The following is a 13896-nucleotide window of genomic DNA, read 5'->3' on the forward strand; positions in this document are numbered from 1 at the left end:
ACAATCCACTAATGTCATAGTGATTTGCTGAAGTCATTATCGTCATTTCAGTCACTAACATCATCATCCCATTCATCCTCATTGTGGTTTTGTTCAGCTTATTACATTTCAACCAAAATTCAAGAATCATCATTTTTCAATCAGAATCCAAATCAACTCATCAGTTCTCAACCAGAATTTTAAAATCATATCAACCACATTTGAATTCATCATCTGGATAGCATTTTTGCTTATAATTTCAAGATCTTAGATTTACTTGTATATACTGCTAGTAAAGAGCTGGAGTTATACCCTTGGTATATACGGGTAGTCACAGTCCTTGAAATTATAAGGTAAATACCGTCATGTCTAAATTATAAGGTAAATATGTAGTACTTTCATCTGAAGACCCAATTACCAATTTGAATTTCAGTCTGAATAACAATTTGTATTATCACACAATTTCAACCTTTTACTGCTACTTCATCAATTTTTGACATTTTTGGCTTCTCAGTTGATCCACTTTAGCCAATTTTGCTCTGATACCAGCTATAAATTCCATGTCCCCACCGCGCAACGAATTTAGGGTCACTAGCGGCAAAAGTAGCACTTCTTGCGTGGGGCCAGGGTCCCTCACTCGGGGCCTCGCCCACGGATATCTGGACAAGAGACTAATCCATCGGTTCTTCCAAAATCGAACCCGAAAAAACTTCCCATTGCTCGAAAAGCACGGGTGATTCCTTCAGAATAAATTTTCTCTAACGTAGTCAAAAAGTCTTAACTAACTGAACTGATCTGACCAAACCCGTAAGTCCCATAGTTAGATCAGGGAAAGATTGCACTTGGATCATAGAGACCAACGCTTTTTTCCTCATTGAGAGACTAGCCATTGATTCTTTTCCATAGAACAATTTTTGTCTGTGATTTACTTCATCTATCGTACCATAACAGAATTGAGTCTCAATTTAGGGATCCATCAGTCTAGCCTACCACCCAGTCCCATGGGTTAGCCAACCACCCAACCATTGTAGTGATGGGATCCAATTAGGAATTTGGTTAGGTTTTGTCTCGGGTACCAGGGAAAAGAGTTCCCAGGCCCCCTAGTCAGATTTTCATGCAAACTTAAAACTAGTCATATCACTTACACACCCAATATGAAATTGCCTTTAAAACAATCATAGTCACTGATCATAATCCTCCAAAAATTTAATGAAATCATAGTCACTGATCATAATCCTCCAAAAATTTCTGGTTGAATTCTAATTTCCAATCATTATTTCATCGGTGTACCTATGGCATCATTGGCAACCAAAACGCTCACCACCTATCCACTCAGGGGTCTTTTCGATGGTTCCTAGCTTGTAGTACTCGGCAATATATTCACATAACAAAATGGAAACTCCGTTAAAGATCAGCAAGATCAACCAAACAAATCCATATAAAAGAGCCATGGACTCATTCGTTGAGGACCAGCAAGGCCAATCAACCAGATCCATGGCCGAATTCAGAAAACAACTCTTACTCCTTGTTCCAATATCTTCCACGACGCACGTGTGGGTATCTTCAGCGACCCAGAGCCTGAGCAGCGTATGGTCAGCATCATCCTCTAGGATCCTTCGCAGGTCAACTAGCGCTTCACTCATAGGCCACTTCCTTGGTCCCTCATCCAGCATACCGGAAGCTCACCATTTTAATCCCGAACCGAGGCTGGTCAAGACCTCAGCTAACCTCGCTACGCGAGACGTCCTCCATTGACTCTCCGTCAGCTGTTTACAACTTTATTAGATGAGGTCTCCACGACCTCATTCACAAGATGGTCAAAATGCTTCCCTAGCATTCTTGACATAAAACAGTCATTTAAAAAAAAACAGGTTATAAATACAGTTTCTATAGCGAACTCTTGTCTTTCCACATTGTTCCACATCATTCCTCTTTTATTTCATCTGTATTCCCTTTCTCATCACATCATAATCATTTACATCACAATTCACATGACACCACATCAATTCTCGTCATCACATTCAATTACATCACATCCATTTACACCCATCATATCTCATTCATTCATATCCATCACATTCGTTCATTCATACCACCTCATACATTTTCATAACCATCCCATCACATACATTCTATCCACATTATATCACATCACTTCTATCCACACCATATCTAATTCATACACATCTATCCAATCGTTCACCTGTGTACGACTACCCACATCTAATTCATACACATCCATCCAATCGTTCACCTGTGTACGACTACCCACATCTATTCATACATTCATATCTATCACTTCACATCCACATATATTCATGTCACATCACATCACATTCCTTCGCATACACATCCACATCACATTCTTTTACATACATTCACTCACATCCCATATCATTCATTTACATCCTGATTCACATGACATCACATCTCATCACATCTATTCTCCTCACATCTCTTCACCCCTATTCACATCACACATCTCATCACATCTATTCACCTCACATCTCATCACATCTATGCATCCCTTCATTCACATCACACATCTCTTCACATCTATTTCCCTCACATCTCATCACGTCTATTCACATCACATCTATTCATCCCTTCATTCACATCTATCTGATTCTCATCACACATCTCTTCACATCTATTTACCTCACATCTCATCATCTCTATTCACGTCACATCTATTCATCCCTTCATTCACATCTATCTGATTCACATCTATCTGATTATCATCTATTCATCCCTTCATTCATATCTATCTGATTCTCATCACACATCTCTTCATATTTATATACCTCACATCTCTTTTTCTTCCTGAATTATCTTTCTCGAAAAGGGGGTAATATTTCAGTTACTAATTTAGTGAATTTCATTCATTGAATATTCACTTAACTAATTTCTATATTAATTACGAATTTCGATGAGAAATAAATTAATCATTTATATGAATATTTCGACCTGGATAGATTTCTTGAATTTTCTCTTTACAAACCGAGTGAATATGAAACAATAGAATTTTCCCTCTCAGAGTATTTACTTATTCATTTATCAAATATTCATGAAAATTAAACACAGAATTAAAGCAAATCTAATTTTGATATAAAAATTCTTTATGCATCTATTTATGCATAAAATCAATTTAATAGGAATAACACTTTTAAACTAAAAAGATTTCCAATATGCATCTTTCTATGCATAGAATTTAAATCTAATGAAAATAACACTTTTATAATAAAAAAACTTCCAATATGCATCTTTCTATGCATAGAAATTGAATCTAAAGAAAATAACACTTTTATAATAAAAAAATTTCCAATATGCATCTTTCTATGCATAGAAATTAAATCTAATGAAATTAACACTTTTATAATAAAAAAATTTCTAATATGCATCTTTTATGCATAGAAATTAAATCTAATAAAAATAACACTTTTATATTAAAAAAATATCCAATATGCATCTTTCTATGCATGGAAATTGAATCTAATGAAATAACACTTTTATAATAATAAAAATATCCAATATGCATCTTTTTATGGATAGAAATTGAATCTAATGAAAATAACACTTTAAAAAAATCCAATATGCACATAGAAATTGAATCTAATGAAAATAACACTTTTATAACAAAAAAATATCCAATATGCATCTTTCTATGCATAGAAATAGAATCTAATGAAAATAATACTTTTATAACAAAAAAATATCCAATATGCATCTTTCTATGCATAGAAATTGAATCTAATGAAATTAACACTTTTATAATAGAAAAATATCCAATATGCATCTTTCTATGCATAGAAATTGAATCTAATGAAAATAACACTTTTATAATTAAAAAAATCCAATATGCATCTTTCTATGCATAGAAATTGAATCTTCTTCTTCTTCAATTACTTCTAGCATTACTGCCTTGGAAGTGGATGGCCGATTTTGAAATATCTCTCTTTGCCTTCCCCTATTCTGAGGTGGAGGTCTTGCATTACTTTGGATTGAGACTGCGGGTTGGTTAGAGGGTCTACCTCTGGGATTTTCTTGTTTTTGGCAGAAAGAAACCTGATTACTCTAGAAGGAAGGAGCTGGAGTCTGGAATCTTGATCCCTAATTTCCCTACCCCGAAAACCTTGATCCAAAAGGTGTTGGGCAATCCATACTATGATGTCCAAATCCTTGACAGTTATAGCATTTCACTTCCTTGTTCAAGGGTAGAACTTTTGAAGTTGAATTCCAAGGGATTGAGTTTCGAGAAAAGGACATTTCTTCCATTCTTGAACAATAAAAATCATAGTAAGCTATAGCACATATGATGACTAACATCTAGCAAACATCGGTGGAAATTCTTATGCAACTTATCTTTAAGGTATAACACATATGAGGCAAAGATTGACTAATGCAACAAGAATCATGGTAAGTTATAGCACATATGATGAATAACATCTAGCTACATTACTGGAAATTCTTATGCATCTTATATTTAAGGTATAGCACATATGAGGCAAAGACTGACTAATGTCTAGCTATAGTGGTGGAAAATTCTTATGCATCTTATATTTAAGGTATAGCACATATGAGGCAAAGACTGACTAATGTCTAGCTATAGTGGTGGAAAATTCTTATGCATCTTATCTTTAAGAAAGCTAGCCCAATAAAAAACAACACCCTCTAAGATTGAGATCACTACCAAAAATAGTTACTTCGTGATGCAATTATCATTATCCATTTAGGCATAAAGCATTCTTACAAAAATCACAAAGTTGCTTTAGCACAAGCAATCACATAGTCTATACAAATACCCAAGGGAGTGCATACTTATTTGACACAGGTTGTCCGAGTACCTTTAAGGTGCACACAATCACCTCATCAAGGGGCTTTTGGTGGAAAAGAAAATCACGACAGGGAAGGAGCAAGACTCTATGGATGACCTTCTTGTAAGATTCCTCCCCAGCCCCTCAAGATGTCCAGTTTCTTCCCCTGTAAAATCAATCCCCTTTTCAGAATAGTAAAAGATCTTGTTTCTACCTATTTTGGCCTAGAGAGAGAAAATGTTCTAGAGAGAGATAACTCAGTTTTTAGATATCTTTGGATGGAAAAATATCCTTTCTTATTAAACTAAATTCCCCCAAAATAGAAGTTTAAAAAGAATTTCCTAAGGTGCATTAGAAATAAATTATAATCTGTTCAAAAGGCCTTAGCCTAAGGGTCCAGATTTTCTGAAAATTTTGGATTAAGGTTCTGAGGGACCAATTAGATTAATCCAAATGTAGTGAGGAGATAAATTGAAGAAATAAAGAAAAACCCCCCAAAAAGAGTAAATACTCACATAAGATGAAGAGTGGACTAAGGACCAAGGAAAATAGTTAAAAAACTGATTTTTGACACCTCAAAATGGGGCTTCACCCTCATGGAGGCCCCTTTTTTCTCATCATTACTCCCCATTTTAAATAAATAAAATGAGATATTTCATCTCTCCTACTTCAAGTCTAGTTCCAAAAAGTAAGATGAACTGACCCAAAAATGGTCAAAAATTGACCAAACTGATCTGAAAAATTCTAGAATCAGTTTGCTTGGTTTGAGGCTCACGTTTTCCTATAAATAGAAGCCTCCCCTTTTGTAAAAGCTTAATAGTGTTTATGCACTGTTACTCCTTCCCAGAGCCAAAAACATTGAATTCACTTGTTTTTGACTAATTCCTCTACAAAGAATTGGTGGCCACTCTTGATCCAAACAAGAGTAGAACCCTCAATCCCTCAAGCCAAAGGAAAGGTCACAAAACTCCATGTAAGTTATTAATTCTACTTTTTTTTTAATTCTAATCTATGGTTTTCTGAATTCTTTACTTTTTAATGTGATTATGGATTATAAGCCTTGATGAAAAGGCTTCCCCCTTCTCTTCATTAAGAATTTCAGCCTTTCTTTTTCCTAAAATCAGTAATAAATTGAGTTAAACTTTTCCTATTGATTACTCTTTAGAAGTGAAAAAATGGAAGAGTGCTTTATTTCATCTTGGGATAAATCTTAAAGTAAATTTAGAATGTAAAAATTGAGAAATGGTCAGCCATACAAAGGAGGTTATGGTAAATTTTTCTTAAATTTTATGGAAATAAGTTTTATCTTTATGTTATTCAAAAATATTAATCCCAATCGTTTGTGCATTCTAAAAGAAATTCTTTTTATTTTAAAAGTGTTATTCCTATTTTATGCATAAATAGATGCATACTGGATATTTTTTTATTATATAAGTGTTATTTTCATTAGATTCAATTTCTATGCATAGAAAGATGCATATTGGATATTTTTTTATTATAAAAGTGTTATTTTTATTAGATTCAATTTCTATGCATAGAAAGATGCATATTGGATATTTTTTATTATAAAAGTGTTTTTTCATTAGATTCAATTTCTATGCATAGAAAGATGCATATTGGATATTTTTTTATTATAAAAGTGCTATTTTCATTAGATTCAATTTCTATGCATAGAAAGATGCATATTGGATATTTTTTTATTTAAAAACTGTTATTTTCATTAGATTCAATTTCTATGCATAGAAAGATGCATATTGGATATTTTTTTATCATAGAAGTGTTATTTTCATTAGATTCAATTTCTATGCATAGAAAGATGCATATTGGATAATTTTTTTATAAAAGTGTTATTTTCATTAGATTCAATTTCTATGCATAGAAAGATGCGTATTGGATAATTTTTTTATAAAAGTGTTAATTTCATTATATTCAATTTCTATGCATAGAAAGATGCGTATTGGATATTTTTTTAAATAAAAGTGTTGTTTTCATTAGATTCAATTTCTATGCATAGAAAGATGCATATTGGATATTTTTTTATTATAAAAGTTTTATTTTCATTAGATTCATAGAAAGATGCATATTGGATATTTTTTATTATAAAAGTGTTAATTTGATTAGATTCAATTTCTATGCATAGAAAGATGCATATTGGAAATTTATTTATTATAAAAGTGTTATTTTCATTAGATTCAATTTCTATGCATAGAAAGATGCATATTGGAAATTTTTTTATTATAAAAGTGTTAATTCTATTAGATTCAATTTCTATGCATAAAAAGATGCATATTGGAAATTTTTTTATTATTAAAGTGTTATTTTCATTAGATTTAAATTCTATGCATAGAATCCATTCTTTCTTATACATCGACTTCTCTATTCATTTTCATCTATCAGCTAAAATTGTTATTCCTATTAAATTGATTTTATGCATAAATAGATGCATAAAGAATTTTTATATCAAAATTAGATTCTCTTTAATTCTATGTTTAATTTCCATGAATATTTGATAAATGAATAAGTAAATACTTTGAGAGAGAAAATTCTATCGTTTCATATTCACTCGGTTTGTAAAGAGAAAATTCAAGAAATCTATCGAAGTCGAAATATTCAGATAAATGATTAATTTATTCCTCATCGGAATTCATGATAGATAAATGAGTTAAGTGAATATTCAATGATTGAAATTAAATAAATTAGTAAAAACTAAAATATCACCCCCTTTTCGAGAAAGATAATTCAAGAAAAAAAAAAGAGATGTGAGGTAAATAGATGTGAAGAGATGTGTTATGAGAATCAGATAGATGTGAATGAAGGGATTAATAGATGTGATGTGAATAGAGGTGATGAGATGTGAGATAAATGGATGTGAAGAGGTGTGTGATGAGAATCAGATAGATGTGAATGAAGGGATGAATAGATGTGATGTGACTAGAGGTGATGAGATGTGAGGTAAATAGATGTGAAGAGATATGTGATGTGAATCAAATAGATGTGAATGAAGGGATGCATAGATGTGATATGAATAGAGGTGATGAGATGTGAGATGAATAGATGTGATGAGTGTCATGTGAATCAGGATGTAAATGAATGATATGGGATGTGAGTGAATGTATGTAAAAGAATGTGATGTGGATGTGTATGCGAAGGAATGTGAAGTGATGAAAAATGATGTGATGTGACATAAATATATGTGGATGTGAAGTGATAGATATGAATGTATGAATAGATGTGGGTAGTCGTACAGGTGAACGATTGGATGGATGTGTATGAATGAGATATGGTGTGGACAAAAGTGATGTGAAATAATAGGGATAGAATGTATGTGATGGGATGGTTATGAAAATGTATGAGGTGATATGAATGAACGAATGTGATGGATATGAATGAATGAGATGTGATGGGTGTAAATGGATGTGATGTAATTGAATGTAATGGACGAGAATTGATGTGATGTGATGTGATTGAATGTGATGGATGAGAATTGATGTGGTGTCATGTGAATTGTGATGTGAATGATTATGATGTGATGAGAAAGGGAAGATAGATGAAATAAATGAGAAATGATGTGGAATAATGTGGAAAGACAAGAGTTCGCTATAGAAACTCTATTTATGACCTGTTTTTTTTTTAATGATTGTTTTATGTCAAGAATGCTAGGGAAGCATTTTGACCATCTTGTGAATGAGGTCGTGGAGACCTCATCTGATAAAGTTACAACAGCTGATGGAGAGTCAATGGAGGACGTCTCGCGTAGCAAGGTCGGCCGAGGTCTTGACCAGCCTCAGTTCGATTAAAATGGTGAGCTTCCGGTATAGTGGATGAGGGACCAAGGAAGCGGCCTATGAGTGAAGCACTAGGTGACCTGCGAAGGATCCTAGAGGATGTTGACTATACGATGCTCGGGCTCTGGGTCACCAAAGATACCCACACGTGCATCGTGGAAGATATTGGAACAAGGAGTAAGAGTTGTTTTCTGAATTCGGGCATGGATCTGGTTGATTGGCCTTGGTGGTCCTCAACGGATGAGTCTATGGCTCTTTTATATGGATCCGTTGGTTGATCTTGCTGATCTTTAAAACGGAGATTCCATTTTGTTGTGTGAATATATTGCCGAGTACTATGAGCTAGGAACCATCCAAAAGACCCCTGAGTGGACAGGTGGTGAGCGTTCTGGTTGCCAATGATGCCATAGGTACACCGATGAAAGAATGATTGGAAATTATAATTCAACCAAAAAATTTTGGAGGATTATGATTAGTGACTGTGATTTCATTAAATGATTGTTTTAAAGACAGCTGAATCTGTGAAAAAGGCCATTTCATATTGGGTGTGTAAGTGGTGTGACTAGTTTTAAGTTTGCATGAAAGTCCGACTAGGGGGCCTGGGAACTCTTTTCCCTATACCCGGGACAAAACCTAACCAAATTCCTAATTGGATCCCATCACTACAGTGGTTGGGCGGTTGGGTAACCCATGGCTGGACTGATGGATCCCTAAATTGAGACTCAAATCTATTATGGTACAATAGATGAAGTAAATCACAGATAAAAATTGTTCTATGGCGGCTGTGCCTCTTAATGAGGAAAAAAGTGTTGGTCTCTATGATCCAAGTGCAATCTTTCCCTGATCTAACTATGGGACTTACAGGTTTGGTCAGATCAGTTCAGTTAGTTAAGACTTTTTGACTACGTTAGAGAAAATTTATCCTGGAGGAATCGTCCGTGCTTTCCGAGCAATGGGAAGTTTTTCCGGGTTCGGTTTTGGAAGAACCGATGGCTTAGTCTCTTGTCCGAATATCCGCGGGCGAGGCCCCGAGTGAGGGACCCTGGCCCGCACAAGAAGTGCTACTTCCGCCGCTAGAGCGACCTTGAATTCGTTGCGCGGTGGGTGGGATAGGGACTTTACAGCTGGTATCAAAGCAAAATTGGCTAAAGTGGATCAACTGAGAAGCCAAAAATGTCAAAAATTGATGAAGTAGCAGTAAAAGGTTGAAATTGTGTGATAAATTCATATAAATTGTTATTCAGACTGAAATTCAAATTGGTAATTGGGTCTTCAGATGGAAGTACCGCAATTATATGGAATCCGTGACTTGCTTGAGACCTAGACATGACGATATTTACCTTATAATTCCAAGGACCGTGACTACCCGTATATACCAAGGGTATAACTGCAGCTCTTTACTGGCAGTATATACAAGTAAATCTAAGATCTTGAAATTATAAGCAAGAATGCTATCCAGATGATGAATTCGAATGTGGTTGATATGATTTTAAAATTTTGGTTGAGAACTGATGAGTTGATTTGGATTCTGATTGAAAAATGATGATTCTTGAATTTTGGTTGAAATGTAATAAGCTGAACAAAACCACAATGAGGATGAATGGGACGAGTCCCTGTGATGATGTTCATAACTGGAAATGACGATAATGACTTCAGCAAATCACTATGAGATTAGTGGATTGTGCTAACAAATTGCTACTGTTAACACTTGACCCAGTGGATCAAGTTAAGGGATGACAAATAAAACAATCTGTATAATTGAAATCCCCATGGAGGACTGTTCAGATAGAAATTTTGATCTAATGGACCATTATTGTGTTAAAGATATGAATGAGATGTTCTGAATGAATTGTTATCCGATAATGAATTCTATATGAATATCTTTATCCCATGATTCTGTGAGGAACTCACCAATCTAAAGAACCCCAGAATCAGTTGAATCTAAAATCGGATTTGAATCATAAATAAAGGGACTTAACAAGAATTTTCATATTGATAGGAGCATGGATCGAGGTCGTCATGGTAGAAATGATAACCCCCAACTCGAGAAGGAAGAGCTCTGACTTGGATGTTCGTAAAACTCTTCATAGATCGCAGCCTGGACCTTGCCCAGGACATGGGAAGTTCAAGAATGGAAGAAATGTCCTTTCCCCGAAACTCAATCCCCTGGAATTCAACTTCAGAAGTTCCACCCTTGAACAAGGGAGTGAAATGCTATAACTGTCAAGGATTGAACATCACAATATGGATTGCCCAACACCTTTTGGATCAAGGTTTTCGAGAGGCACGAAAATCAGGGATCAAGATTCCAGAATCCAGCTCCTTCCTTCAAGAGTAATCAGGTGTCTTTCCGCCAAAATCAAGAAAATCCCATAGGTAGACCCTCTAATAACCAACCCGCAGTCTCAATCCAAAGTAATGCAAGAACTCTGCCTGAGAATAGGGGAAGGCAAAGAGAGATATTTCCAAATCCGCCGTCCACTTCAAAGGCAGTAACGCTGGAAGTAATTGAAGAAGAAGAAGAAGATGAAAGAGATTATAATCCACCTGCGAGATGAGGACATCTTGCGTTTTTTTAGTAGGAGAGAATGTAAGATTCCTCCCCAACCCCTCAAGATGTCCAGTTTCTTCCTGTGTAATCAATCCCCTTTTCAGAATAAGAAAAGATCTTGTTTCTACATGTTTTGGCCTAGAGAGAGAAAATATTCTAGAGAGAGAAAATTTTCTAGAGAGAGGTCACTCAATTTTTAGATATCTTTGGCTGGAAAAATATCCTTTCTTATTAAACTAAATTCCTCTAAAACAGAAGTTTAAAAATAATTTTCTAAGGTGCATTAGAAATAAATTATAATCTGCTCAAAAGGCCTTAGCCTAAGGGTCTAGATTTTTTGAAAATTTTGGACTAAGGTTATGAGGGACCAATTAGATTAATAGGGAGGAGGTAAATTGAAGAAATAAAGAAAAACCCCCCAAAAATGAGTAAATACTCACATAAGATGAAGAGTGGACTAAGGACCAAGGAAAATAGTTAAAAAACTGATTTTTGACACCTCAAAATGGGGATTCCCCCTCATGAAGGAGGTGCCTTTTTTCTCATCATTACTCCCCATTTTAAATAAATAAAATGAGATATTTCATCTCTCCTCTCTCCTATTTCAAATCTAGTTCCAAAAAGTAAGATGAACCCAAAAATGGTCAAAAATTGACCAAACTGATCTGAAAAATTCTAGAATCAGTTTGCTTGGTTTGAGGCTCACGTTTTCCTATAAATAGAAGCCTCCCCCTTTGTAAAAGCTTAATAGTGTTTATGCACTGTTACTCTACTCCTCCCTAGAGCCAAAAACATTGAATTCACTTGTTTTTGACTGATTCCTCTACAAAGAATTGGTGACCACTCTTGATCCAAACAAGAGTAGAACCCTCAATCCCTCAAGCCAAAGGAAAGGTCACAAAACTCCATGTAAGTTATTAATTCTACTTTTTTTTTTAAATTCTAATCTATGATTTTTTGAATTCTTTGCTTTTTAATGTGATTATGGATTATAAGCCTTGATAAAAAAGCTTCCCCCTTCTCTTCATTAAGAATTTCAGCCTTTCTTTATCCTAGAATGAGTAACAATTAAATTGAGTTAAACTTTTCCTATTGATTACTCTTTAGAAGTGAAACATTGATTAGATTAGAGTGCTTTATTTCATCTTGAGATAAATTTCAAAGTAAATTTAGAATGTAAAGTTTGAGAAATGGTCAGCCATATACAAAGGAGGTTATGGTAAAAATTTCTTAAATTTTGTAGAAATAAGTTTTATCTTTATGTTATTCAAAAAGAATAATCCCCACCGTTTGTGTATTCTAAAAGAAATTCTTTTTATTTTAAAAGTGTTATTCCTATTTTATGCATAAATAGATGAATATTGTATATTTTTTTACTATAAAAGTGTTATTTTCATTAGATTTATTTTCTATGCATAGAAAGATGCATATTGGATATTTTTTTATTATAAAAGTGTTATTTTCATTAGATTCTATTTCTATGCATAGAAAGATGCATATTGGATATTTTTTTATTATAAAAGGTATATTTTCATTAGATTCAATTTCTATGCATAGAAAGATGCATATTGGATATTTTTTATGATTATAAAAGTGTTATTTTCATTAGATTCAATTTCTATGCATAGAAAGATGCATATTGGATATTTTTTTTAAAGTGTTATTTTCATTAGGCTCAATTTCTATGCACAAAAAGATGCATATTGGATATTTTTTATTATAAAAGTGTTCTTTTCATTAGATACAATTTTTATGCACAGAAAGATGCATATTGGATTTTTTTTTACTATAAAAGTGTTATTTTTATTAGATTCAATTTTTATGCATAGAAAGATTCATATTGGATATTTTTTTATTATATTTTTTGCATATTGGTGATAAGATGTGAGGTAAATAGATGTGAAGATATGTGTGATGTGAATCAGATAGATGTGAATGAGGGGATGCATAGATGTGATGTGAATAGAGGTGATGAGATGTGAGGTGAATAAATGTGATGAGATGTGTGATGTGAGTAGAGGTGAAGAGATGTGAGGTGAATAGATGTGATGAGATGTGTGATGTGAGTAGAGGTGAAGAGATGTGAGGAGAATAGATGTGAGGAGATGTGATGTCATGTGAATTAGGATGTAAATGAATGATATGGGATGTGAGTGAATGTATGTAAAAGAATGTGATGTGGATGTGTATGCGATGGAATGTGATGTGATGAAAAATGATGTGATGTGACATGAATATATGTGGATGTGAAGTGATAGATATGAATGTATGAATAGATGTGGGTAGTCGTACAGGTGAACGATTGGATGGATGTGTATGAATTAGATATGGTGTGGACAGAAGTGATGTGATATAATGTGGATAGAATGTATGTGATGGGATGGTTATGAAAATATATGAGGTGGTATGAATGAACGAATGTGATGGATATGAATGAATGAGATGTGATGGGTGTAAATGGATGTGATGTAATTGGATGTGATGTAACTGAATGTGATGGACGAGAATTGATGTGGTGTCATGTGAATGATTATGATGTGATGAGAAAGGAAATATAGATGAAATAAATGAGGAATGATGTGAAACAATGTGGAAAGACAAGAGTTCGCTATAGAAAGTGTATTTATGACCTGTTTTTTTAAAAATCATTGTTTTATGTCAAGAATGCTGGGGAAGCATTTTGACCATCTTGTGAATGAGGTCGTGGAGACCTCATCTGATAAAGTTGCAACAGCTGAGAGAGAGTCAACGGAGGACGTCTCGCGTA

Source organism: Cibotium barometz, chromosome 26, assembly GCF_041138505.1.
Source record: "Cibotium barometz isolate CiBa-2024 chromosome 26, ASM4113850v1, whole genome shotgun sequence".
NCBI lineage: Eukaryota > Viridiplantae > Streptophyta > Polypodiopsida > Cyatheales > Cibotiaceae > Cibotium > Cibotium barometz.